This window comes from Chrysochloris asiatica, unplaced genomic scaffold, assembly GCF_000296735.1.
Source record: "Chrysochloris asiatica unplaced genomic scaffold, ChrAsi1.0 scaffold00081, whole genome shotgun sequence".
Classification (NCBI taxonomy): Eukaryota; Metazoa; Chordata; class Mammalia; order Afrosoricida; family Chrysochloridae; genus Chrysochloris; species Chrysochloris asiatica.
Window position 1 is genome coordinate 1076310 of NW_006408599.1, and position 27144 is coordinate 1103453.

General features: G+C 42.2%; 1 protein-coding gene and 1 pseudogene across 1 annotated transcript in view; one reads left to right on the top strand and one right to left on the bottom strand.

The window, feature by feature from the left end:
• TTLL11 (tubulin tyrosine ligase-like family, member 11) overlaps positions 1-27144 on the top strand; it is a 365232-nt gene that overhangs the window by 193199 nt on the left and 144889 nt on the right. The gene's annotated exons all lie outside the window — the stretch shown is intronic.
• Positions 780-1198, bottom strand: LOC102811242 (annotated as a pseudogene).

Sequence of the window (27144 nt, forward strand, 5' to 3'; positions counted from 1 at the left end):
TTTTTTTCCTCTTCTTTCTTCTTCTGGTTGAGCTCTGATCATCCGGTCATTGAAGCCAGGTGAAGTGGGTATTATCTGCAAGTGTGGGTGTTCTTGTGCATATGCCCTCTCTTTTTATCAGCTGAACGTGTCACTCTCCACATTGTAGGGCTTAGCTCGCCACTTCATTGTTGTTTTTTCCTCATTTCCCCTTATCGGTGATGATGTAGTCGTCTTTTAAAAAGTTGATTAAGATACATTCTACAGCCAGAGTACAGATAATTTTTGACTTACCATCAAGGGGACTACATCAAATGTAGTGGGACTACATTTCCACTCTCCTTCGAGTGCCCATTCAGCCTGTATCCATCTGCTGAACGCTGTCATTCCAGAGTTGCGTATATAGCAGTATTTACCTCTATCCCCTTTAACCCTTCCTTGAACACCTCCCTGTATGTCCACCTGTCTTCATCATTCTTCTGCAAACTTCCCTCTTCTTGTATATTGTCATCCCCATTCCCTGAGTTATCATTTGTCTACTCTCTAGCCAGTGAATTACTCTCTCTTCCCTCTTGTAACCATGATGGAATGTTTCTTTTAACATGAAAACTTTTTCTTGTGGTTTGATACAATATGTGTCCTTTAAAAAAAAAAAAAAAGTTTTCATTTTTAATGAAATTATTTTAGAAATCACGTACACTTCCATGATATCAACACTAGAGTTTTCAGAGTCACAGTAAGATACACAGAATTAGATCCATTCCATAATTAATATGAATGCCAACATCTCCAACAAATGTTTACATGGCAAACAAAATCAAGAAAGCAACCATCAAACCAAAGAGATCCATAACTATTTTAGATAAGGAAAATCACAGGATAGCGTATGAAAACAGCTGCTGCTTCAGAGAAGAGTTTCTGGCATAGCCAATGATGAGGCTGAGAAAGACTGTTCCAATACCAGTACCAGAACCAGCCACTCCTACTCTTGCAGTAATAAATTTGACAGCAGTATTTAGGTGTCTGCTGAATGCGCTAGTCTAAAACTCCCTCGGATTAGCGGAGACACACCATCATGGGCTCCATTAAACATTCCTGAGCTCTCTCCAGTCCAAGCTTCTGGTCGAGATAACACTGATGCAGAAATTGGTCTGTATGCAACTCTGGATCCAGCTCGGATCAGAGCGGGGGTGCAGGCAAGCTTGACGCAGGTGAACATCTTATATTCTTCAGGGAGGCATGGCTGCAAGACTTGGATGACAGGCGGAGTGGGTTCCTCTCCTGCTCCTTCACTTCCCCAGTGGCTGCAATGGTGGCAGAGGTTGAAAGAGTGGGGCCAATATGTGTCATTTTGTAGTTAACTATTTCACTCAGCATAATGTCTTCCAGGTTCATCCATATTATGAGATGTTTTGCAGATTCACCATTATTCTTCATCGTTGCATAGTATTGTGTATATACTAAAGTTTGTTGATCCAGTCTTCTGTGACTGGCATTTAGGTTGTTTGTCTTCATCTTTTTGCTTTTGTGACTAGTGTTGCAATAAGCAGGGGTGTGCATGTCTACTCATGTCCTAACTCTTATTTCTTGTGGATAAATACCAAATAGAGGGATTGCTGGGTCATAAGGTCTTTCTAGCTCCAACTTTTTGAGGAAGCATTTTTCATAGTGATTATACCATTTTGCAGTCCCACCAGCAGTGGAGGAGGGTCCCTCCCAGTCTCCTCATATCCTCACCAGCATTTTTTTTTTTTTTAACTTTTCTTTGAATGCTGGGGTGAGATGTTATATCATTGTCATTTAGATTCACATCTCTCTAATGGCTGATTGAGATAATTTCTTCATATGTTTGTTGGCCACCTGGATGTCTTCTTTGGTGAAATGTCTGCTCATGTCCTCTGCCCATTTTAAAATTAGGTTGCTTGTCTTTTTCTTGTCACTTTCTCCTTCTTAAGCTATATGTTTAAGATAGTTTTCCTTTAATAATCTGAATTAAAGGAATCACATTCATATAGCACAATGATGTGTTGGGCTATTTATCTACATACATTTAAAATGTCTTTTTTTTAAGGAATGAACTCTGCGTCTTTCTGAGCATCTGTGAAATGATTATCATAATTGTTAGTCTTTGAAGGCGGTCCAATAAATCTCTCTCTCTTCTGCCTAGTTGTTGTCGTTGTTAGATGCAGTCGAGTCAGTTTGGACTCATAGAGGCCCTGTGCACAACAGAACAAAACACTGCCTGGTCCTGCACTATCCTCATAATTGTCACACTTGAGCCCATTGTTGCTGTCACTGTGTCACTCCATCTCACTAGGGGAGCTTTCTCTTTGTCACTGACCCTCCACTTTACCAAGCATGATGTCCTTCTCCAGGGACATGTCGCTCCTGACAACATGTCTAAAGTATGAGAGACAAAGTCTCACCATCCTGGCTTCTAAGGATCTTTCTGCCTGTACATCTTTCAAAACAGATTTGTTTGTCTTCTGGCAGTCCCTGGTACTTTCAATATTCTTTGCCAACAGTGTGATTTAAATGCATTGATTCTTCCACCTAGGTCAGAATTAACTGAGAATAAGAAAAGGAATAAGTAGGATAAGGGCCAAACTATCACCTTAATTATGAAAAAGTTGATGTAGGAGGATGTGTCTTTTATCTGTGGATAAATGAGCTTCCTGATGAATGTAGACTCCACCCCTACAGCCCCCACACAGGACAGACAGAGCCAGTCCCTGGAGAGCAGATAAATAGGAGCTTCCTGTGGACAGCTTACTCTCTAGATGAAGGAGAGGCAGCGGCTGGAGCTACATTTGCCCAATTTCTTTTTCTAACTCTTCAATCAACACAGGTAAACAGAAGTCCCAGGTTGCTGCAAATGGTTAATGAGCTCTGCTGGTAATCAAAAGGTTGACTATTTCAGTCCACCCATAGGTGCCTTGGGATAAAGGCCTGCCAATCTACTGAAAAATCAACCATTGTCAGTTTGAGACCTAAAGTGTCCCTGACCCAAACCATGTTATTTTTTAATAGCCTCATATGTTTGTGAAAGTTGGACAATGAATAAGGAAGACCACAAAAGAATTGATGCATCTGAGTTATGGTGTTGGAGAAGAATATTAAATGTATCATGGGCTGTAAGAAGAACAAACAAATCTGTTGGAAGAAGTACAACCAGAATGCTCCTGCGAAGCCAAGATGGCCAGACTTCATCTCTTATATTGGACATATTGTCAGAAGGGATCAGTCCCTGGAGAAAAATATCATGCTTGGTAAAGTGGAGGGACAGTGCAAAAGAAGAAGGCCTCCAACGAGATGGATTGGCATAGTGGCAGCAACAATGGGCTCAAGCGTAGTAGCAATTGTGGGGATGGTGCAGGACTGGGAAGTATTTTGTCCTGTGGGTCAGAGCTACTCAACAGCACTTAACGCAGCAACAATTCTACTCTGATATCCATGGCATCGCCAAGAGAAACAGCAGCAACAGTTCTACTCTGATATCCATGGCATCGCCAAGAGTTGTAGTTAACTTGAGAGGAATAGAGTTGGGGTTGGAGGAGTGGGGGTAAAGAGAGGCTAGAAATGTTAAGCTAATGGCATTCCTTTTACACATGGAAAGAAACCTCAGGGGTAGGGAAAAGAGTGTCAAACATACTTAAATCACGGGAAACAGAATTACAGTGGCTAAAAGCTTTGCATCTGATAGATCTGCATTCAAATCCTAGTTGGGTGATTCTAGATGAATTCTTCCACCTTACTTAACCCTCACCTATAAAATGGAATGATGATAGACTCTAGTTCATAAAGTTGTTGTGCAAATTAAGTGAGGTGTGGTGCATGTAAAATGCAGGACACATGGTAAGTGATCAATACATAATGGAAGGTCAAATGAGATATGTATATGAGCATCCTTTATAAATTATACGATTTTACAGGCATTCCATTTCTATAACTATAACTGAATATTAGTATTTATGGAATGGTACGAGTGTAATTTTGAGTTCCACTTACTATGCAACACTGTTAGTACTCCCGATTTAGGCTTACTTAAAAAGGCTGGGGGAACCCGGTGGCTTGTTAAGCATCTCTTTTCTTTCACTCCCACCAAAGAAGATTTGCAAGCAGAAGGAAAGAAGAAATTAAATTAACAAAAAACCTGCACTCATCAGAGTGACCATTCTTCTGATCTCAGTTATTTGTGCAGATTCTCCTGGAAACTGTCATGTAATTCTGTAGCAGTCATTAGACAGTATTCACTCCATTTAATTTATGCTGAGAAGTCATTAGTGGGAATTTGACACAGGCTTAGAGTGTTCACAAGCCAATATTCTGCCATCAGGCTTCAAGAGACAGCTCCATTTGCCAACAGCAGCCCTTGAAGTGCACTCAAAAGGGAGGTTGTAGTCTCACTCTGCCTCCTCTTCACTCTTCTTCTCTGTCATCAGTATCAACTTCACATTTATTGAGTGCTCCCATGGTCAGACACTTTCCCACTTAATCTTTGCCATATTCCTATGAGGTATTATTGTTTCCATCTTACTGTTGGCAACTCTTGCTCAAGAAGTAAAGTAGAGTTGGAATTTTAACCAGGTTTGATCATTCCAATGCCCTTGTGCTCTTCATTGAGAAGCTAGGTGACAAACTTCGGAAAACCTAGAAAAGATTTTGGGTAAGGCCCTTGTAGCCTTTTAGGTCATTGACATTGGGCATTAACCAGCAACACTTTCCTTTTGTTGGCAATTATTATTATTAATATCTAACCCCAGTCCTCGTTTTGTTGTTTTTCTTTTTTAATAGTACCTGTTTTTCTCCCTGGACCAGGGAGTATTTACTCATTGCTGTGAGGAAAAAGTCCTCTAAAATTTTGGTCCACACTGCATACACTATTCTTAGGTCAGGCTCTTTCCCTCTGTACTGGTTAGAGAACCCACGCTCTTCATACCATGTTTTAAGGTGATAGAACAATTGAAGTTTTATACAATTTTGGGGGAAAAAAATTATGAACCTTTATGGTCACTATCGGAAACTCTAAACAGGATTGCTATGAGTTGGAACCTGCTCAATGACACTTAAGAACAACAACATAGTTGGTGGTTCAAACTCACAAGGCAGTCCTTGGAAACCCTGTAATGGGTTGCTATGAATCAGAACTAACTTGATGTCACTTAACAACAACAACATCAACATCCTTTGCCATATCCTTGAGAAAGAAAGTTAAGTAGTAGTACCTGTCTTATATGGAGGAGTACCTGGGTGGTGCAAACAGTTAATGAGCTCAGCTGCTAACCTAAACTAAATGCTTATCAATCTAGTTTTGAAAAACAAGCCATTGAAAACCCTATAGAACACAGTTTTATTCTGACACACAGAATCCTCATGTGTTGGAGTAGATTCAATGACAACTGAACTGGATCTCCTCATATGTCTGAGAAAGTGTATTAAAACATGTACAGTAATGCTAGTACACAGTGAACACTCAGTAAGTGTAGCAAAAATGTTGTTGCTATTATTGTTGTCAAGTTTGTGACTTTGGAGAGCCTACAGGCTTCTAGAAATGGCATATAAACAAATGATTCAATACCATTTGGCAAGCTACAGGGTCCAGAGCACACAAGAAGTATATATAATCAAGCTTTGGATGGGAGAATCACTGATGATTTCCATGAAAAGATAACCTCCAAACCAAGTTGTGAAGAATGAATAGAGGATAACTAGATAGAAAGGCACCATGATTAAGTTGGGAGATGGTCAGTAAGGATGCCAGAACAGGAAGAGCTGAAAATATCAGGAATGCATCCTGGAACAGAGAAGATTTGGAAGATGGTAACTGTCTGTGTACATGTATAAATGTTGTTTCAAAGGACAATTTGCTTTTATTTGGCCCCAGAGGGAAAAACAGACTTAATTGGCAGAATTTCCCTGAAGGTAGGTTTTGGATAACAATACACATCAGTCAATTTGTGTGTTACTGTGATTTTGGAAATGATGCCACTGATAGTTTAAATACTAGTAGGGTCACCAAGGAACTCTGGTAGTGTAGTGGTTACGAATCGGGCTCCTAACCTCAAGGTCGGTTCCGTGGGAGAAAGATGAGGCTTTCTGCTCCCATAAAGATTTACAGCCTCGGAAACCCTGTGCAGGCTCACTATAAGTTGGAGCTGACTCCATGGTGCTTAACAACAACAGGGTCACCTGTGGTGGACAGGTTTCTGCAGAGCTTCCAGACTAAGACAGACTATGAAGGAGAGGTAGACCACTTCTGAATGGTTAGCCACTGAAAACCTTATGTAGCAGCAGAACATTGCCAGGCACAGTGCTGAATGGTGAGCCGCTCAGATTGGAAGGCACTCAAAATACAACTGGGGAAGAGTTGCTTCTTCAAAGTAGAGTTGATCTTAGCAATGTAAATGGCGCAAAGCTTTCAAGACCTTCATTTGCTGATGTGGCACTACTCAGAAAGAGAAGAGAGTTGCAAACACCCATTAATAATTAGATGTGGGTAATGGAAGAACAAAGCAGATGGGAGAACAATTAGACAGGTCTCAATGGGCTAAGCGAGACAGAGGTAAATAATGATATATGCACAACATGAGAACAACAGAGTTCTGGGATACAAAGATTGAGCCATGGTTGGAATGTGGAAAAGGGGAGAATAATATTAAGATGCTTGGCTGTCTTTTGAATCTTGGTTCTCCTTGCATTATATTATAAAATAGTCACTAGAGGGGGAGAGAAAGGAATAGTGAAAAGCATCACCATAGAAAGCTTGTAAGTCCATCTTCTGCCCATAACTGATTGGAACACCTAAAATGGGGCTACAACGTGTCCAGTGAAGGAGGCTTCCTGTGGAGCCTCTGCAATACATAAGACTACAGATGGAAGCCTGAACCACATCCAGATCTCCAGAGACGAGAAATTCCCACTTGAAAGGACAAGCAGGCCAACCTGGAGTGGCTAGAAGAACAGAAGATACTTCTTGAAAGAAAGACCTACAGGAAAAATGTAAAACAACATGGGCAGAACGACTGTTACTACAAGAACAAGCAACATGCTTGCCCAGAAAACATCAAGGTAAGTGGTCGGGTCCCCTCAGAGAAAACCCCCTTCCAAGACTAAGATCAATGGGAATACACGCTGTGATTGGTGAACATGCTCGACACCGATAAGGGGGAAGTGAGGGAAAAACAGCAATGAAGCAGTGAGCTAAGCCCTACAACGTTCAATAGACTTCTGGAAACCCGGGTGAAGACTGGGTGGGCCAGCGGTGTGGCAAGACCTGGGGACTCCTGGGCCCAGAGTCAGTGACATAGCCACGGAGGACTAGAGTGGAGAGTGAAGCGTCCAGTTGAAAAGAAGAGAGGGCATATGCATAAGAATACCCACACTTGCAGATGATACCTACTTGTCCTGGCTTCAATGACTGGATGATCAGAGCTCAACCAGAAGTAAAAAGAAGAGGGAAAAGAAAAGAAAAGAAAAAAGTATGCTCATACAATTTGATAAACTTGACCCACACCTATGGAACAGTAGCTCAAAAGAGGGAGCAGGCCCTTGCAGCAAGAATCATTCCCACCCCTCCTACACACAGAGTGGACAGGGATGGGCAACTTGGACATTGGCTACCCAAAAAGGGGGGTGGAGGGCTACAAAGGCAAGAAGTGACTGGCTTACAAGCTTTCAAGAGGGAACCTAGAACCAGAGGGCCTGGAGAAAGGTAGAATCTCCAGTGAGTAGTATTCAATCTGTCTAGGTGGTGCTGATGCAATGAAATCCAGATAGGTCTCTTGTGATACAATAGTGAATAATTGTTATCAGGACTGACTGTGACGGTTGGAAATGTAAAGGTAGACGTTTTATAGCAAGGAGGGGAGTGATTAACTTTTCAGTCTAGGAGCGGAGGTCCCTGGGACCGTCAAGGTAGAGAAGCAGAGAGCGGGACCCTACCCAGAGAAGCAATGATGATGTGGAGCGATGGAGCAGCTGGAGACTTTAGATCCAGAGAGGGAGAGCGACTGTGTGCTGAAGACCTGAGGGGCACGGGGGAAGGATTGCATGGAGGGGACTGTAACCACGGCAATGAGACGATATACGATGGAATGAATGTAAAAGTAATATTCTCGGATGTAAACTATCACATAATTCACAATAAATCATTTAAAAAATAATAATAATTGGTTGTGGAATGTAGGAAGTATGAATCTAGGAAAATTAGAAGTCATCAAAAATGAAATGGAACACATAAAGACCAATATCCTAGGCATTGTTGTTGTTGTGTGCTGTTGAGTCAGTTCCCACTCACAGCAACCCCTGTATAGGGTTTCCAAGATTGGCTAGAGGGTTTGAACTGCCAGCTTTGTGGTTAGCAGTCCAGTGTTTATCCTACAGCACCATACCAGAGCTAATCTTAGGCATTTGCTGTTTTTGTTGTTAAAGTGCTGTCAAGTCGATTCCGAACCATAGCGACCCTGTAGAGGGTTTCCAAGGAGCAGCTGATAAGCTTGAACCACCAACCTTACAGTTCAAACGACTTTGAAATCTGACACATTAGTCCACAGCGCCACACCACATTAGGAGCCAAAATAAAGTAGTATTGGCTGTTTGGAATCTAGCCATCGTATGATTTACTATGCTAGAAATGATAAATTGAAGAGAAATGGCATCACATTTCATTTTCAAAAACAGCATTTCAAGATCTACCTTGAAGTACAACGCTGTTTGTGATAGGATAATATCCATATGCCTACAAGGAAGACTAGTTAATACCATTATTGTTCAACTTCACTCACAAACCACTAAAGCCAGTGATGATGAAATTGAAGAATTCTAGGTCAGCGGTTCGAAACTACCAGCCGTTCCGCAGGAGAAAGATGAGGCTTTCTGCTCCCATAAGGATTTACACCCTCGTAAACCCTGTACAGGGTCGCTATGGGTCGGAACCGACTCGACGGCACTTAACAACAACAACAACCAACTTCTTCAGTCTGAAATTGATCAAACATGCAATCAACATGCACTGGTAATTAATGATAATTGGAATGTGAACGCTGGAAACAATAAGAAAGGATCAGTAGTTGGAAAATACGACTTTGGTGATAGAAACAATGCTGGAAGTCACATGATAGAATTTTGCAAGACCAACTACTTACTTATTGTAAATACTTCCTTTAAACAACATAAACAGCAACTGTACACATGGACCTCTACAGATGGAACACACAGGAACAAAACTGGTTACATCTCTGGGAAGAGACATTGGAGAAGTTCAATATCATCAGCCAAAACAAGGCTAGGGACAGACTGTGAAATAGATCATCAATCATTCAAATGCAAGTTTAGGCTGAAGATGAAGAAAATTAAAGCAAGTCTACAAAAGGCAAAATATGACCTTGAATATATCCCACCTGAATTGAGAGATCATCTCAAGAACAGATTTGGTGCATTAGATTCCAGTGACTGAAGACCAGAAGAGTTGTGGGATGACATAAAGAACATCATGTAGGAAGAAAGCAAAAGGTCATTAAAAAGGCAGGGGAAAAAGAAAAAAGAAAAAAATGAATGTCAGAAGAGACTCTGAAACTTGTATTCTAAGCATAGAGATGATAAAGCAAATGGAAGAAATCAGGAAGTAAAACAGCTGAACAGAAAGTTTCAAAGGACAGCTCAAGACGACAAAGTGAAGTATTATACTGAAATGTACAAAGACCTGGAGTCAGAAAACCAAAAGGGCAGAACACGCTAAGCATTTCTTAAGCTGAAAGAACTGAAAATAAATATTCAACTCTCAATTGCAATATTGAAGAATTCTTTGGACAAACTATTGAATGATGCAGAAAAGAGTACAGAGAGCCACTATACCAACAAGAATTGGTTGATGTTCTACCATTTCAAGATTTAGCATTTGATCAAGAGCTGATGATGTTGAAGGAAGAAGTCTAAGTCTCACTGAAGGCACTGGTAAAAAACAAGGCTCCAGAAATAGATAGACAACAAATTGAAATGTTTCAACAAATTAATGCACCACTGGAAGTGCTTACTTGTCTATGCCAAGAAATTTAGAAGACAGCTACCTGGCCATCTGATTGGAAGAGATCCATATCTATGCCCATTCCAAAGAAAGGTGACCCAATGGAATGCGGAAATCATCAAACAATATCATTAATATCACGTGCAAGTAAAATGTTGCTGAAGATAATTCAAAAACAGTTATAGCAGCACATCGACAGGGAGCTGCCAGAAATTCAAGCCAGATTCAGCAGAGGACGTGGAAATAGGACTGTCACTGCTGATCTCAGATGGCTCCTTTTGGGGAGGATCTGATTACAGTTATGGAAGGGCTGTATAAAACTATGAAGCATTATACAAAATGTTAATTATGTTCATTATGATTTCACTGTAATTATTGGTGAGCATGTCTTGTTCGGCCAACTAATTTATCATTTATTCCCCATGGTTTTTAAGCATAGTACCATAAAACCATACTCAGAAGATGTTTGTTCAATGCATCAGAGATTTTCCCTCACCACTGTATCTGTACTTCAAATTGTTCCTTATACCAAGTCAATGATGCTACCTCCTACCCAGGGACTAGTGTAGAGTAGGTTCCAACTTAAAATGTAATTAGTGAATGAATGAGGGTGACATTAAATATATTGATTTCTACTACTTAATGTCATTAGGCTAAACACTTTACATATATCTAATCTAATCCTACCACAATCCTGTCAAGTGACCCCAAAAGACAGAGTTATAATGGCGATGCCAGCATTAAATAGGAGGCTAGCCCAGTCAGCCTGTGAGTCTTTCTCATCTCCAAGACTCCAAAGCAAGTCCTTGATGAGGAATGCTTAGCCCTGTGACTGGGAGATAGCTTTATTTGGTTCCACCTGCCCTCAAGAGAGCCAAGCCCCTCAGCTTGTTGGTCACGTTCCTGCTCATTCCCTGTGTTTAACTGTGTTGCATTCATGCAGATAGTGGGGAACTCAGACAGCAGGGTTTCACTCAGTTCTGGGTAGACCTGCAACATCACACATGCAAGAATGGTCTAACCCATCCCAAAGGCTGAATCCTGGCAGTTAGAGTTAGGACATGGGTCTGGGAGTTCTGCAATCCTGAATCCCAGACTTGTATTGCCACTTCCTAAGGAACTCTGTTAGTGTAGTGGTTATGAATCAGCCTGCTAACCACAAAGACAGCAATTTGAAACTACCAGCCATTCCACGAGAAAAAGATGAGGATTTTTGCTCCCATAAAGATTTACAGCCTCAAAAATCCTATTTAGGGTCACTAGAAGTCAGAACCAATTCCTTGGCACACCACCACTACCACTTGCTAGCTCTGTGACAATGGTGTGCAAATTGCTCACCTAGCCTCAGTTACTGCATCTAGCACAATGCCTATCTCATACAGTTATTGTGAAGATCGATATTAAATGTTTACTTAGTTCAGTGCCTGTGTATGGAAGGGCACAGTGTATAGTCATCATCCTAATCTAAGGACTTCAATGGTAGATATTACTCAATAGCTGGTAGCTAAAGTCCTGGTGTGGCACTGTGAGTTAATGCACCAGGCTGAAAAGCCATTTGAACCGCAAGGTTGGCAGTTCAAGCTCACCAGCTTCTCCTTGGAAACCATATACAGAGTCGCTATAGGTCAGAACCAACTCCACAGCACTTAACAACAACAACAACAACAAAGTAATAATAGGAAGTACTGGCATGGTGCTGTGGGTTATTGCACTGGACTGCAAGGTTGGTTTGAACCTAAGGTCGGCTGTTCAAGCTCACAGGATTGCTATGGATTGGAACTGACTCAGCAGCACTTAAAAACAACTATTTATAATTACTATGAGGGCGCTTCAAAAGTTCACAGACAAATAGAATTAGAAGATACAGAATTTTCCCACCAACTTTTGAAGCCCTCTCATATTATTTGCCTAATTTCAGAAATATACATAAAACCAGTCTCCCCATCACTATAATATTGGGGTGGATGCAGAGTTTGAGTCAGTGACAATTTCCTACGCTTCAGATGTGTTCCCATTTCTCAATATAGAGACCTGTCATAAGTCGTCCTGGTTCTAGTCTTGACACTGTTCCAGCTGTTTTAACTTGAGGAGGTGACTTCAACTATCAATTTTCTTATCCGTAAAAGAGGACAATTTTAGCTACTTCGTAGGGTTATTGAGGGGGATTAAGTAAGCTAACGTACCTACAGGCCTGGTTTAGGACTTGGCATGTATTAGTTGTTGAATAAATGTCACCTGCAGACACATGCTGGAAAGTATCTAGCACAGTGCCTGGCTATAAAGTAGGCACTCAATAAAGGGTAGTTTCCTTTATTCCTTTTCTATTTACAATCTCCTTCAATCCTCTTAAAAGCACTGTACCAACATAACTAGGCTTTATCACTGTGGAGCTGTGCTGATAGAGGACCCATGCTGTGAGGGAAGACTGTCACAGCCCCTGTTCTGTGGGGATCACTGGAAGCTGAGCTCCACAGTGATGCTGAGAGACCACAGGGGGTGAGTAACTTCTCTTAGTCACTCTTGTTTTTCTTTTCTAGGAGGCTCCAAGCCAGCACTCCAACACAGGAGCTCCACACATTTAGGCAGCTCAGGTACCAGTCACAGGCAGAGCTGGCAGGAGGAGGCTTGTTGTAGAGAACATTTTCTATTATGCTCCCAGTGGCAGAGACAGAGGACACCTCAAGAGAGCTTGTTCCATGCTTATATTTTTCTTTTCTCACTGTCGCTAAGTGATTTTAAGTCAAATACAACCAGCAAAAGGCAGCATGCAAAATGCATCTCTAGTCACGTGATACCTTAATAAAAATGCCCGATGTGTGTTTTCCAGGTACAAGAGGTTTATGTCGTTGCACTCAAAGCCTCAATCATGTTCAACTGTTTGGCAGAGGCTTCAAAAAGTTGGTAGAAAAAATGAAATAGAAAGATAATGGAATTTTTCCATGAACTTTCAGAAGCCCCCTTGTATAGCTTGCTTTCAAAATTAAAGGAACATAATTTGACATTCTCTTCTCTCTCTCTCTTTTGATACCTTAGAATTTGGTGATGGTAAATAAGTTCTCCAAAATTTTTTAAAAAGGAAGGAAGTAAAAAAAAAACCTAATTTGCAGTGTTTGCTGCTTCCCATGGTATAACTCCCACCGCAATTGATTTCAAGCTACCAATGACTTGTAACAACCAGCTGGAAAAATTCCTGAATATTGAAACACACCACTGCAAGGGTGCAGCATGGCTCACTGGAGAGCACACGGGGTCAGGTCCTGGGGATACCTATTGTAGTCCCCTGGAGAGCTGGGTTCCCTGGGACAGGATTCTTAACCTGACTTTATTTATACAGCCTGAAGGGTCAGAGTGAAAACTAAATAAGGTAATAGAGATCAGGGTCCCATATGCAAATGTTGTAGGGGCCAAGCTTGTGGCATAATAAATGAAGTAGAAAGCTTAAAAAAAAAAAAAAAGTCCTTCTCAGTCTTGGTTGCACAGCGAAACCACCCTGGGAACTTTATCCATTGACTGGACCCCACCAGACCAATTAAACTAGAATCTCTGAGGTGAGGCCTGAGTATGTTTTCAAAACAAAATAAACCAACAAAGCCCACCTCCCCTAGGTGATTCAAATGTGCAGGCTAAGGTTGAGAACCATCAGACCCAACAGACCTAACAGTGGTCAATGAGAGAACTGCTTGTTACACAGTAGGGGTTTAAGACTAGCTTTCCCTGACCCACAGCCCTGTACTGTGTAGAACTGTGCTTTCCTTGGGAACTTTTCTTGTTTTCCTAAATCTTAAAGGCTTAAAAGCATCATTTCTGCTGTCAGAGGGCCTGTTTCTGAAAGCCCCACTGGCTTTCCTTGTTGCTTCTTGTCTACCACGAGCTGGGAAACCAGAGGGCTTGGAGTATATTTTGTACATTGCTAAAGGAGTTCTGGTAGCATAATAAAGAGTCAGGCTGCTAACTTCAAAGTCAGCAGTTCGAAACTACCAGCCGTTTTGCAGGAGAAAGATGAAGCTCCTGTAAAGATTTACAGCCTCAGAAACCCTATACAGCATCTCTATGAGTTGGAACCGACTCCACTGCACACCACCACCACCATCACTGAAGGATTTCTGGTGTGGTGCTGTAAGATCAGCACTGGACTGCAAACCACAAGATCAGCAGTTCAAACCCACCAGGTGCTCCTCAGAAACCCTATACAGGGTCGCTGTGAGTCGGAAGCGACGTGACAGCACTTAACAAAAAGGAGACTGATGAAGCTTTGCTGGGAGCTCAGGAGCAATGAATTGTGGGATCCTGCTTCCCATTCCCCATGACCCTGTTCTTTAGCTATAGTCCGCTTCTTGAGACCCTCAAACAGGGCATGCTCTTTCATACTTCTGTGCCTTTGCACTTACACTTTTCTCTGCCCAGAATGCTCCACTGCCCATTCTTCACCTGGTGAATTCCTTATCTTTCAAAGTCCAGTTCTGAATCATCTCCTCAAGAAGCCTTTCTGTGTCTCTAGATGTGGGTCACTCCCTATGGCCTGCTTGTGGCGCAGTACTTACTATATCCTATTCTTTATAGCATTAGTATTGAAGGATTCTAGAGACAAAATAGTGAATGATAAGGAAGCAACAAAAAAGATGGCAGGAATACACAGAGTCATTGTACCAAAAATAATTGGGCAACCATTTCCAGAGGTAGCATGGAATCAAGAGCTAATGTTATTGAAGGAAGAAGTTCAAGCTACCCTGTAAACATTGGTTAATAAAAAGAAAAAGGCTCCAGTCATTGGAATTGAAATGTTTCAACAAATTGATGCAGTGCGGGCACTTATTTAACCAGTCCAAGAAATTTGGAAGACCTAGCCAATGGACTGGAAGAGATCCAGTCAAGAGATTTGTGCCCATTCAAAAGAAAAGTTAACACAATAGATTGGAAAGATCAAATAATATCATTGATACCACAACATGCAAGTACAATTTTGCTCAAGATAATTAAAAAAAAACAAAAAACAATTGCAATGCATCAAGTGGGAGCTGCCAAAAATTCAAGCCAGATTCAGAGGAGGACGTGGAACTAGGAATATCATTACTGATGTCACATGAGATCTTGGCTGGAAGCAGAGAATGCCAGAAAGATGTTTATTTGTGTTTTATGGACTATGCAAAGCCATTCAACTGTGTGAATCATAACAAACTATGAATAGCATTACAAAGAATGGAAATTCCAGAACATGTGTGCTCATGCAGAACCTGTACATAGACCAAGAGGCAGTCGTTTGAACAGAACAAGAGAATACTGAATGGTTTAAAATCAGGAAAGATGTGTGTCAGGGCTGTATCCTGTCCTGAACAAATAATCTGGGAAACTGGATTATATGAAGAAGAATGTGGCATCATGATTGGAGGAAGGCTCATTAACAACCTGCAATATGCAAATGATACAACCTTGCTTGCTGAAAAGAAACACTTACTAATGAAGAAGAACGGTTACAGTCTTCAATATGGATTACACTTCAACAGAAAGAAAACAAAAGTCCTCACTACTGGGCCTAACAACATCATGATAAACGAAGAAAGATTGAAGTTGTCAAGGATTTCATTTTATTTGGATCCACAATCAACAGCAGCAATCAAATGACATATTGACCTGGGCAAATCTGCTGCAAAAGACCTTTATAATGTTAAAGAACAAAGATGTCACCTTGTGAACTAAGGTGTTCCTGACCCAAGCCATGGTATTTCCAATTGTCTCATATACATGCAAAAACTATACAATGAATAAAGAAAACAAGAAGAATTGATGCATTTGAATTATGGTGTTGAGGAAGAATATTGAATATGCTAAAACAATGAATAAATCTGTCTTGGAAGAAGTATAGCTGGGATGCTCCTTAGACAATGAGAAGAGCACAACTTCATCTCTTGTACTTTGACCATGTTATCATGAGGGACCAGTCCCGGGAGAAGGACATCATGCTTGGTAAAGTAGAAGGTGAGTGAAAAAGAGGAAGACCTTCAAGAGATTGAGTGACACAGTGCCTGCACCAATGGGATCAAGCATAGCAATGATTGTGAGGATGGCATAGGACCAGACATTGCTTTGTTCTGTTGTACACAGTGTCACCATGAGTTGGAACCGACTTGATGTCACCTAAAAACAACAACAATTGTAGCTTAGCTTAATTCACCAATACTTAGTACCCAGTTTGAACCAGGTAGTAATGTCCTAGATTTATGGATTAAGCATCCCGATATTGAACATCTGCAGAGCAGGATTGTTATCTGAATCCTCTGTGTCCTTGATGGCAGGCACTGGCCTGGCACATGGGACTGACTCAGTATGTGTTTGTAAGATGGGTGCAAGGTGCGGATGAGTTTACTGGCAGGGTGATCTTCCGGATAGTGGACTGTTTTTGTAATTTCCAGAAATTTCATAGGGAGATACAATTCTTGTGGCAGGAATCTATTCATGTGGGTTTTAAAGGACTTAGACATTGATTTTTGAAGTAATTTTTCTCCCCAATACTATCCTAAATAGAAACCTTGAGCTTGAGTGAGTTTGGGAAATTGTACATAGTTTGGTATGGCCAGAGCAGGTATGTGCAGGAAGCCATGAGGTGGAGGCTAGAAGGACTGCCAGTGATCAGATATGAAGAGCTTTGGATGCCAGGCTAAGGCATTTTAGATTTTCCCTGTGAGTAGAAGAGGAGTGTGACAGCAGACACAATTAGTGGTTGGTCAAGAGAATCATTTGTGGTTGGCCCATTGAACGGATGAGACCACCAGTTCACTCCTCCCTCAGAGGTGCACCCTCCAGTCACGTGTTTCTGTACTTCTCATTTGCATAAATTTACCTTTCATTAGTTTTACAACCCAAACTGGCAGGAATGGTCTAATGCAGAGTGGAATTGAACTAATCAAACCTCAGAGGACCTCCTTGTCTAATGCAGAGTGGAATTGAACTAATCAAACCTCAGAGGACCTCCTTTGTTCATATTTTTAACCTGAGTATTTTTCAGGGAAGATTTTATTAAAAGCAATCATCTGGGTTGGTTTTCCGCTGTATTTCTGGACAAAGCATGACCAACCACTGTTCCCCGGACCCTTTCTGTGTGTGCAGTTCTTAGAGCAGGTGTCACTCAGAGCTCAGGGAATGCCAGTGTCTAATTAGGTGCTTGTTAAACCACAGGCCTCCAGATTGTGCTGCTAAAACTGCTAGTTTATTCAACGAGAAAACCCTGATGGTAATTTTTTTTAACCCTGGAATAAGCAAATCCAGTTCTTTGCTGATATCACATTTTCCTGAGATGACTGTGGTTGTTGGCTGTTACATGTTACTATTACTATTTTTGGTGTCAGGGACAGTGCTGTGTGCTTTGCATATATTACTGTCTCATTGAATTCTCACAGTGTCTTTGTAAGGTGTGAGTTTTTAATACAGTATTGTGTTAACAGAAGAGGAAATCTGGTCTCAAAGAATAAAGTCACTTCCCAATGTTACACAGCCAACAGATGTCAGGCTAGAATTCAATTTCAGTTTGGCCTCAGACTGACCCCACATTCGTGGTCTTCTCCACGACCTCAGTACTATGATGTGCTTATTACTGTCCACTTACCTGTGTTAAATTTGCCATATTTAATGAGGTAAGAATTTCTACTTTAGCCAAATGGTATCTAGAAAATTATGAAAATAATCTAAAGATGTAACTTGACTATATGCGCAAAATAGGTGTATATTAAATGCCACTAATTTGGCACCATGGTTAAAGCACTCAACTGCTAACCAGAAGGTTGGTGGTTCAAGCCCACCAGCTGCTCTGCAGGAAAAAGATGTGGAAGTCTGCTTCTGTAAAGATTTACAGCCTAAGAAACCCTATGGGGCAGTTCTACTCTGACCTATAGGGTCTCTGAGTTGAATCAACTCAACAACAGTGGAGTTTTTTGTTGTTGCTGTTGTTTAAATCCTGGTGTGGCACTGTGGGTTAATGCGCTGGACTGCAAGGTCGGTTTTAACTGCAAGGTTGATGGTTCAAGCTCACCAGCCGCTCCTTGGAAACCCTGCACAGGGTTGCTCTGAGTCGGAATTGACTCGACTATACTTAACAACAGCACCAATACTTCCCCTGGACTACTGCCACTTCATTTGGGCTCATTTAAAGGAAGAAATTCAATATTTCCCAACTATTGCAGTGAAATCCCAAATTCTGAAACGGTCCCAAGATAAGGAGTTTAGTTCTTCAGTAATTATTCATGGGGGTAACCAGCTTTCTTAGGCTGTATTGATGATTTCATTAATGTCAGGGTTTCTCCTTCCTTCCAGGAAAACGTTAACTATATAGTATCACTTCTGACTAGGAATTTGTCAACGTCACCTTGATTTCATACTTTACTCTCTGACTGTTAGCTGTTGATCTTTTTGTAATGTTAGCACAGGTTTTGCTCTTTAGTCAGACAAGAGCCTGAATTCTGGGGGAGGGGAGCAGATTTGACACATGTAGACAAAGATCAAGTGAGAAAAAAGGGTTCTGATGGCGATCAGGCTGGCGGCCTCATAGTGACGGGCTGCGACGTGGGGTCCTTTCTTTGAGGGGCTCTTTGTAGTGGGTGGAGCCTGGCCCTTAAGCCATACGGTACAAACTCTGACTCCTTGGCATTTGCAGGCTTAATATGTACTATTTTGTCCATTCTTGAACAACCATGAAGATCTGGGAAATATAGCAGCATGCCATTTTGCTGAGGTGTAAATGATCTTCTGTTGTAAAAGAAAAGGTTTTCGTCTCCTAGTAAAATAATTTGGGCACCCACAAGTAGGTGAAGGAAATCTTTAAGTGGTGAGTCTCTCCAGCAACCATGGGATCAATCCACATAGGTGTTGCTTCATTTATTAGTTCAACAAGCCTCTAATTAGTGCATATCTTCGGCTGTATAGTTTGTGCTAAGGAGGGAGAAACAGCTCAGGAAAGCAGGGTGAGAATGGCTGCCCAGCTAGGAAACCATAACCCACGGCACTAAATGGTGAGCGGAGAAACTGTGGTAGTGGTGTATGCTTTGCTGTGTATATTCTCAACTATAAAAACAAAATAAATGAGTTTTAGGGGAAAGTTAACAAAGAAGAGCCAGGCTGTTCAATCCCTCCTTTGTTGTTGTTGTTGTTAAGTGCCGTTGAGTCGGTTCTGACCCATAGCAACCCTGTACAGGGTTTCCGAGGGTGTAAATCCTTACGGGAGTAGAAAGCCCCATCTTTCTCCCGCGGAGCGGCTGGTAGTTTCGAACCGCTGACCTTAAGGTTCGCAGCCCGATTCGTAACCACTACGCTACCAGAGAGGGGATAAAAAGATGCTTGTTGTTGTTGTCATCATCGTCGTCGAGTCAGTTCCAACTCATAGCGACCCTGTGTAGGGTTTCCAAGGAGCAGCTGGCGAGCTTGAACCACCAACCTTGCAGTTCAAACCGACTCTGCAGTCCAGCGCATTAACCCACAGCACCACACCAGGACTTGTGATTGTTGTTGTTATGTGCCCTGGAGTCGGTCCCAACTCATAGCAACCCTGTACAGCGTTTCCAAGGCTGTAAATCTTTATGGGAGCAGAAAGCTTCATCTTTCTCCCGCGGAACAGCTGGTAGTTTCGAACTGCCGACTTTGGGATTAGCAGCCTGACTCGTAACCGCTACGCTAAGTAAATATAATAGGGTTGGCTCAGGAGGGACTTGTCCAGAGACTTTTGGGAATTCTTAAACTAACTAGGGTCAGAGAAAAAGAGGAAGACCCTCAACGAGATGGATCGGCCAAGTGGCAACAGTAGTGAGGGTAAGGCTGGCCCAGGATCAGGCAGTGTTTCCTTCTGCTATACATAAGGTCGCTATGAGTTGGTACTGACTCTATGGCACCTAACAACAACAATGAATTGTCATGGCGATGTTCACTGCTCAGCTGGGCTCATTTGTTAGTTAAGTAGTTTACTAATTTGTACTGGCCTTGAAGGAGTGGATCAAGGTCATACAAGGTGTTTTACATATGTCCTTTCCTTTTATCCTGACAACAACCATCCCTTCATATCATTATATGGCATGACCTTCAGGATTGCCATTGCCAAGGGCATACTGTTGTTGTTAAGTGCCATCGAGTCAATTCCGATGTATAGCAACCCTATATAGGGTTTCCGAGGAGCAGCTGGTGAGATTGAACTGCCGACCTTGCAGTTCAAATGGCTTTGCAGTCTGGTGCATTAACCCACAGCACCACACCAGGACTCCCATTCTAAATTCTGCAATAGAGATCTGCAAGGATGTGGGAACTCTGGACAGTTCTCTTGGATGTATCTTCCTGAGTGAGGAGACATTAGAGCTGGGTTTTCTAGAGTGAGAGGAGATCAACAGGCAGAGAAACGGAAGACTGGACCACATGTGCAAAGACATAAAAGCACAGACTGTATTCAGGCAAGAAATATATAGTTCAGCATGTTGGAGGAGGAGTGGTAGGAAATTTATTAGAAAAGGCATATTGGAACCAGACTGTACAGGGCCTTGAGTGGTTTGGAGGTCACCTATGTTCTATGGTAGTGAGAAACATGGGACAGACAATTTAATTAGAGGTAGGACATCCCTGATTATTCATTAACATCCAACAAATAGATTATGCAACTGCTGTGGGCCAGACCTTCTTTTAGGGGCTGAGGTTACAGTAATGATGGCCAAGATCCCTTTCCTCAAGGAGCTTATGTTCTAGTTGAGGGAGGCAGATAGTAAACTAATAAATGAATAAATAAGTAATACAATAACAGTAGTGCAAAGTGTTGAAATGGAAACAAAATAGGTTGGCCTGGTAGTCCTAGGGTACTATTTAAGAATGGGCAGTCAGAGAAGGCATCTCTAAGGAGGTGGCATTTGAATTGAAACCTGAATGACAATGAGGAAGCCATCATGTGAGGAGCAAGTGGAAAATGGGAATCACTTGTACAGAGAGCCTAAGGCAGGCGGGGTTTGGTGTGTTTGAAGTAAACACATGGAAGGTGAGTGTGGGTGAAGTGGTGAGCAAGGGGGAGGATGGTAGGAGGTGACTTAGAAGTTAGAGTGACTTAAGTGACTTAGAGCCCTGCAGGCTACAAAAGGAACAAAGAATTCCGTCCAGGTGCCAATGGAAACCCTGGTGGCATGATCTGATTTACATTCTTAAAAGATGACTCAGCTGCTCTGAGGAAGATAGAATGATAGAAGGATAGGCGGAAGTAGGAAGACTACTTCCTTACTGCAGGAGACTAGCTAAGGTACGGAGCACTAATGGCATAGTGAAGTATACATTGGATTGCTAACCACAAAGTTAGCAATTCGAATCTACGAACCATGCCTCAGAAACCCAATACAAGCTTGCTATCAGTCAGAACAGACTCAAGGGCACTTAACAACAACAAGGTGAGGTCTGACCAAGGTGGTTTCGGCTAGATTTGTACAAGTAGAGCTAGAGAGAAATGGAGGTGCTCAGCATATGTTTGGAGGCAGGGTTGACAGGATTCCTGCAGGGCATGATGGAGGAGCGGAGATATTAGAGGAATCCAGAGACTCCTGGGATTTTGACCTGAATGACTGAGTGGAGATGGAGAAGACCAAATTGCTGCTGATCTGTGCCCTACAAAAATCCCTTGGGGTACAGTTTGAAGGGTGAGAAAAGTAGGCCATAGGGTCAGTTGGCAAGTGAGAAATGAGCATCCTGAACAAAGGCATTGGACAGTGGAGCTAGAGAGAAGGGCATCAGCTTCCCTCTGGAGAGAAGGTCCCTGGCTCAATTCAGCAGGCTAGGGGGCCAATGAGATCTGAAGGGTGAAGAAGTTGGAGGTGTCAGTCAAGATCCACCCGGTTGAGAGTGAAGCAATTCATTTAGGTCAGGAGCACAGCAGAAAGAACAGATTTCAAGAAGAACTAGTTTTAAGCAGGTTGAATTTACCATAATTAGGAGTCCTGGTGTGGCGCCATAGGATAAGCACTCAACCTCAAGGTCAGTTTGAACCACAATTTTGGTAGTTCAAACTCAACAGCTGTTCCTCAGAAACCTTATACAGGGTCTCTATTAGTTAACAACAGTAGACTTCCAAGAAGGCCTGGTGGTGCAGTAGTTAAGTGCTTGGCTGCTAACCAAAAGGTTGATAGTCCACATCTATCAGCCGTTCCAAGAGAGAAAGATGTGGCAGTCAGTTTCTATAAAGATTGTTGTTGTTAAGTGCCATCAAGTTGGTTCCAACTCATAATGACCCTGTATCAGATTTCCAAGGCTGTAAATCTTTGTGAGGAGCTCTGGTAGCGTAGTGGTTACGAATCGGGCTGCGAACCTTAAGGCCAGCAGTTCGAAACTACCAGCCGCTCTGCGGGAGAAAGATGAGGCGTTCTGCTCCCGTAAAGATTCACAGCCTCGGAAACCCTGTACAGGGTCGCTATGGGTCGGATCCGACTCGATGGCACTTAACAACAACAACAACAACAAATCTTTGTGAGAGCAGAAAACCTCATCCTTCTCCTGCAGAGGGACTGATGGACTTGAACTGCCGACCTTGTGGTTTGCAGTCCAGTGGTTATCCTACAGAGCCACTGTGCTCCCTCTGTAAAGATTACAGCTTTGGAAACCCTATGGGTGAGTGCTACTCAGAATCCATTCAACAATAATAGGTTTTTGGATTTGAGGGACTACCAGGTAGGAGAAGTCTGCAATAAAACAACACACACATAAATCCAAGCCCACTATCATCAGTCTGACTCATAGTAATCTTATAAGGCAAAGTAGAACTGCCTCCTAGGTTTCCAAGTCAGCAAATTTTTATGGAAGCTGCCTCCCACAGAGCCACTGTGGGTTTGACTCTCAGACCTTTCCCTTAGTAGCCAAGCACTTAACCACGGCACCATGAGGACTCCTTGAAGAAATCTACAAGCTGACCCCCCAAAAAATGAAGCTAGAGCCATTTTAACATGGACTGTGGGACCAGACTACTTGGGTGCAAGCTCAACTTGACCGCTAGTTAGCTACAGGGCCCACCACTTAACTTCACTTAGCTCCTGCTTCCTGTGGTTAGAATGTGGGCCTGGGCAGCCCCTACAGATAGAGAGTGGCTTGTGAGGAATATGCACATGAGAGCTTTGCAGGGGGGCTGGCACTGTGTCCAAGCTCAGTAGGTGTTGGCTATGATCATCCTCATCATTGACTTCATAGCCATCAGCACCCCTGTGGTTCTTAAAGGGCATTGTTATAGAGGGGAGAGGGTCAACCAGGGAGAGTGTGTAGAGCACAAGAGAAGATGGGAAAGGATAAAGCAGCTTTCACCTTCATTTCTCTTAGAAGCTGATGGAAAAGGTACTTCCTAGTACAAGAATATAAGACCCACTTTTATGAACGATATGGCTTGGCTTAAAAATTGCTTAGAATTAACTGCAGCTTTAGAAGGTAAAGAATAGGTTGATGGTTGTGTTTGGCAATCCCAAGGTTCCAGTTACATGAAAGCTCTTCTGAATGCACCAAATATGATGCTGACAGGCCATAGCACAGTTAAAAAAAGTTATAATGGAGAAAAATGAATGTGAGCGGCAGAATCTTAAATGTATTAGTTTTCAGCATGGTGAAATTAATTGGTTCCCAAATATAGCCTTCTCCTGCAGTAATTGGAGTACTGAGAAGCCTCCAGCTCTCCTGTTACCTTTATCCAGCATTTCTGGATTCGATGGTGAAACCTCTTTGTTTAATTAGAGTTGAATCATATTCTAAGAAATTAGTAATCCAATTAAAATTATATTATCAGTTTCTATAAAATAGAAAAAGAAGAGATCAGCACCTGTTTGATGGAAGCTGCTATGTACCATGCAGTGAGTTCAGCACAGAGTTCCAGAGAGGAATAAGACAGGGTTCCCTCCTTAGGACACTCATGATCTGGTAAAGGAGGTAGGCTTGGAAACAATGATGTCAACACAAGGTGCTATCGGGGCTCAGAGGAGAAAGAGACGACGGCTAGACAGTGTCAGGGAGCATTCTTCAGAGGAGAAAGTATTTGAGGTGGGCCTTGAAGGATGCCAGATAGAAAAGGGGAGGAAGCCAATCTAAATGGGCGGAACAGCATGTGCAAAGGCAGAGAATTATGTAAGAGTATGCATTATGGAGTGAGGTGGAGCTCTAAGTGACTGTGATGGTTACCAACAGCTCAAACTTCCTCTTGAGTTCAGGGAAGACAATGGAGAGTATAATATAAAATCATTGAGCAAGGGAGTGTAACACTTAGAGAGGATCCTGGGAAATCATTTGGGCTCCTTCTTAAAGCCCTTGAATACCAAAGTAAGGAGTTCAGACTCCTGAAGAATGCAAGAAACCCCTGGCAGGTTTTAAGCTGGGGAGTCCCATGATCAAACTTGCATTTACAGAAAGTATGGTGGTTGGTGAAGGATGCAAGTTTAAGACTGAAGCCAGGGAGGCCAGTCAGAAGAATGTTGCAGTGGTCCAGGGAAGAAGTGAGAAGAGCAAACAAAGGCACTGATCCTGGATTCCTGGGGACAGTTCTGAGAAGTATTTTACTTCTCCTGTGACAGCTGATTAAGTGTAGGTGAAGAAAGAAGAGGCATAAATCAACAGAGAAGAGGTGGTCAATCACAGCTGGTTAGAACTCTAAAGGAGGGAGAGATGGGGAAATGGAGAGAGGGCGAGGGAAGAGGCTGCAGGTTGCCCATGAGTATGCAATTTTATGTAATTTAGAAATAAGATTTATGACTATCAATCAAACACATATTCAAAAAATATAACATAGCTATTACAAGCACTTTGCTTGTAAGCTGTGCATTGAGAGACTGGATGAATGCTTGACCTGTGCCATTGTTGAAATCCCTCAGAATGAGCTGGGTTGTTAGGTTTCAGTAATGAAGGAAGATGAGCCATGCTGCTGTAATGGCGGAGGAGGGAACCTATTTGTCCTTTCTCAACAAATTACCTTTTCAGGTAGTAGGAGAGATTCACTCACCTCTCAGCCTCACTAATCCTCCCCTGAACTCATTGTTGCCAACTCCCCTGCATTCCTGTGCCTTCTACTCTCTTCATCCTCTCCTTACTGAGCAAAAGTAGGTCATGGTATACAAGCCAAAGCCCTGACCAATTAAATCCTTCTCTGAGCTGTCACTTCAAGGTGCCTGATGTGCTGTGTGCAGGCTGGACTGGGTGCAGCAGGAAAGGAGGGACATGGATGGGCACCAGTGATATCTATGGTACTTAGGGCTGAAGCTTTGCCTTGTTCTTTCTTCTATAAATTTTTAAAAATAGTTTTGATTATGAAATGTTTTAGACATTCAGAAAGCAGTCTGTTATTGCCGTTAGCTGCCAGTGAGTGGCCCCTTACTCCTGGTAACACTATGCGTTCCCAAGTAGAACTGCACCATGGGAGTTTCTTGGGTTTAATGTCTACAGGTTGCCAAAGCTTTCCTTTATGGCATTCCTGGGTGGATTCAAGCCTTCGATCTTTAGGTTAGAAACTGAGTGCAAACCCAGAGAGCTTACACCCAGGCACCTTGCCTGGTACACACCCAATGAATATGTGTTAAAAGAATGAATACTCACGAATTGTTCACTCCCCGTGGTTTATACCTATGATTTTTCAAGCTGGAACTTGTCTTTACTTTTTGTTGTCTGCCTTTAATAAATAATTTTAATATAGTCAGACTTATAAGTTCTATTATATTATCTCTTTGCTAAGAAGGATATTTTTTATTTCTTCCTTTCTACTCCTTATATCGTTTTTCTATCTTATTGCCCTAATGATTATGGGAATCCTTGTCTTGTTCCTTATTTTAAAGACATGCTACTAACATTTTGGAGTCCTGGTGTGGAACCATAGGATAAGCATTCAACCGGCAAGGTTAGCAGTTCAAACTCACCAGCAGCTCCTCGGAAACCCTATTCAGGGTCACTATGAGTCAGAACCGACTCGACGGCACTTAACAACTAGAATTTTATCACCAAGTGTCTTTTACACCTTAAATCTTTACAGTCCTAGGATTTTTTTTTTTTTTTCTTGTTTTACTGGGTTTGTTTCTAGATATTCTCTTTGGTTCTTGTCTTAAATTAATTTTTTTTCTTCCGTAGTCATTTTTATTTTCCAAGGGTTGAGTTTCTTTTAAAGTGATCGTTATTTTAAACATGCTTATGTCAAGTTTTCGCAGTTCCCTTGGATTTTCTTGGGAAGGACATCACTTCATGCTTTTCACACTTCATTGGTTTACAAAGCTATTCAGACATGAAACAGTTATTGAGCAAGTGTTGTTGTTAAGTGCCATCAAGTCTATTCAGACTCATAGCCACCCTGTACAGAGTTTCCGAGAAGCCGCTGGTGGGTTTGAACCACTGGCCTTGTAGTTTGCAGTCCAGTGCTGATCCTACAGCGCCACATGAGGAGTCTGACTACTATATGCCAATATAGTTATTGTTATTGTTGTTATGTGCCAAGGAGTCAGTTCCGACTCATAGCGACCCTCTACAGGGTTTCCGAGGCTGTAAATCTTTATGGGAGCAGAACACCTCATCTTTCTCCCACAAAACAGCTGGTAGTTTCGAACTGCTGCCCCTGAGGTTCACAGCCTGATTCGTAACCACTACGCTACCAGAGCTCCTGCCAATATAGCAGGGTTGAGTAACTGGGAAATCGCTATACTTCAAGAGCTCATTGCTTGTGGAATACTTGACTTAGAGTGAGTACTAACTGCCTGTAAAGTGCAGCCACGCAATACAGGGGAGTGGCCAAGAGTTGAGGATTTGGAGTCAGCAGAATTTGAATTCAAATTCTGGTTCTATCAATTACTTATGGTGTCCCTATAAGCAAATTAGCAAATTACGCAACTTCTTTAAGACCCACTTAACCTATGTCAAAACAAGATAATCATAGTATCAACTTCATAGAGTATATATGATTAGGGCCACTGCTGTGTGCTGTGGAGTCAGTTCCACCTCATAGTGGCCCTGTACAGAGTTTCTGAGGTGGTAAATCTTTACAGGAGCAGAAAGCCTCATTTTTCTCCCATGGAACAGCTGGTGGACTTGAACTGCTGACCTTGTAGTTAGCAGCCCAACCCACAACCCACTATGCTACCAGGACTCTTTGTGTATATATACATATGTTGTTGTCAGGTGCCATCGAGTCGGAACCGACTCATAGAGAC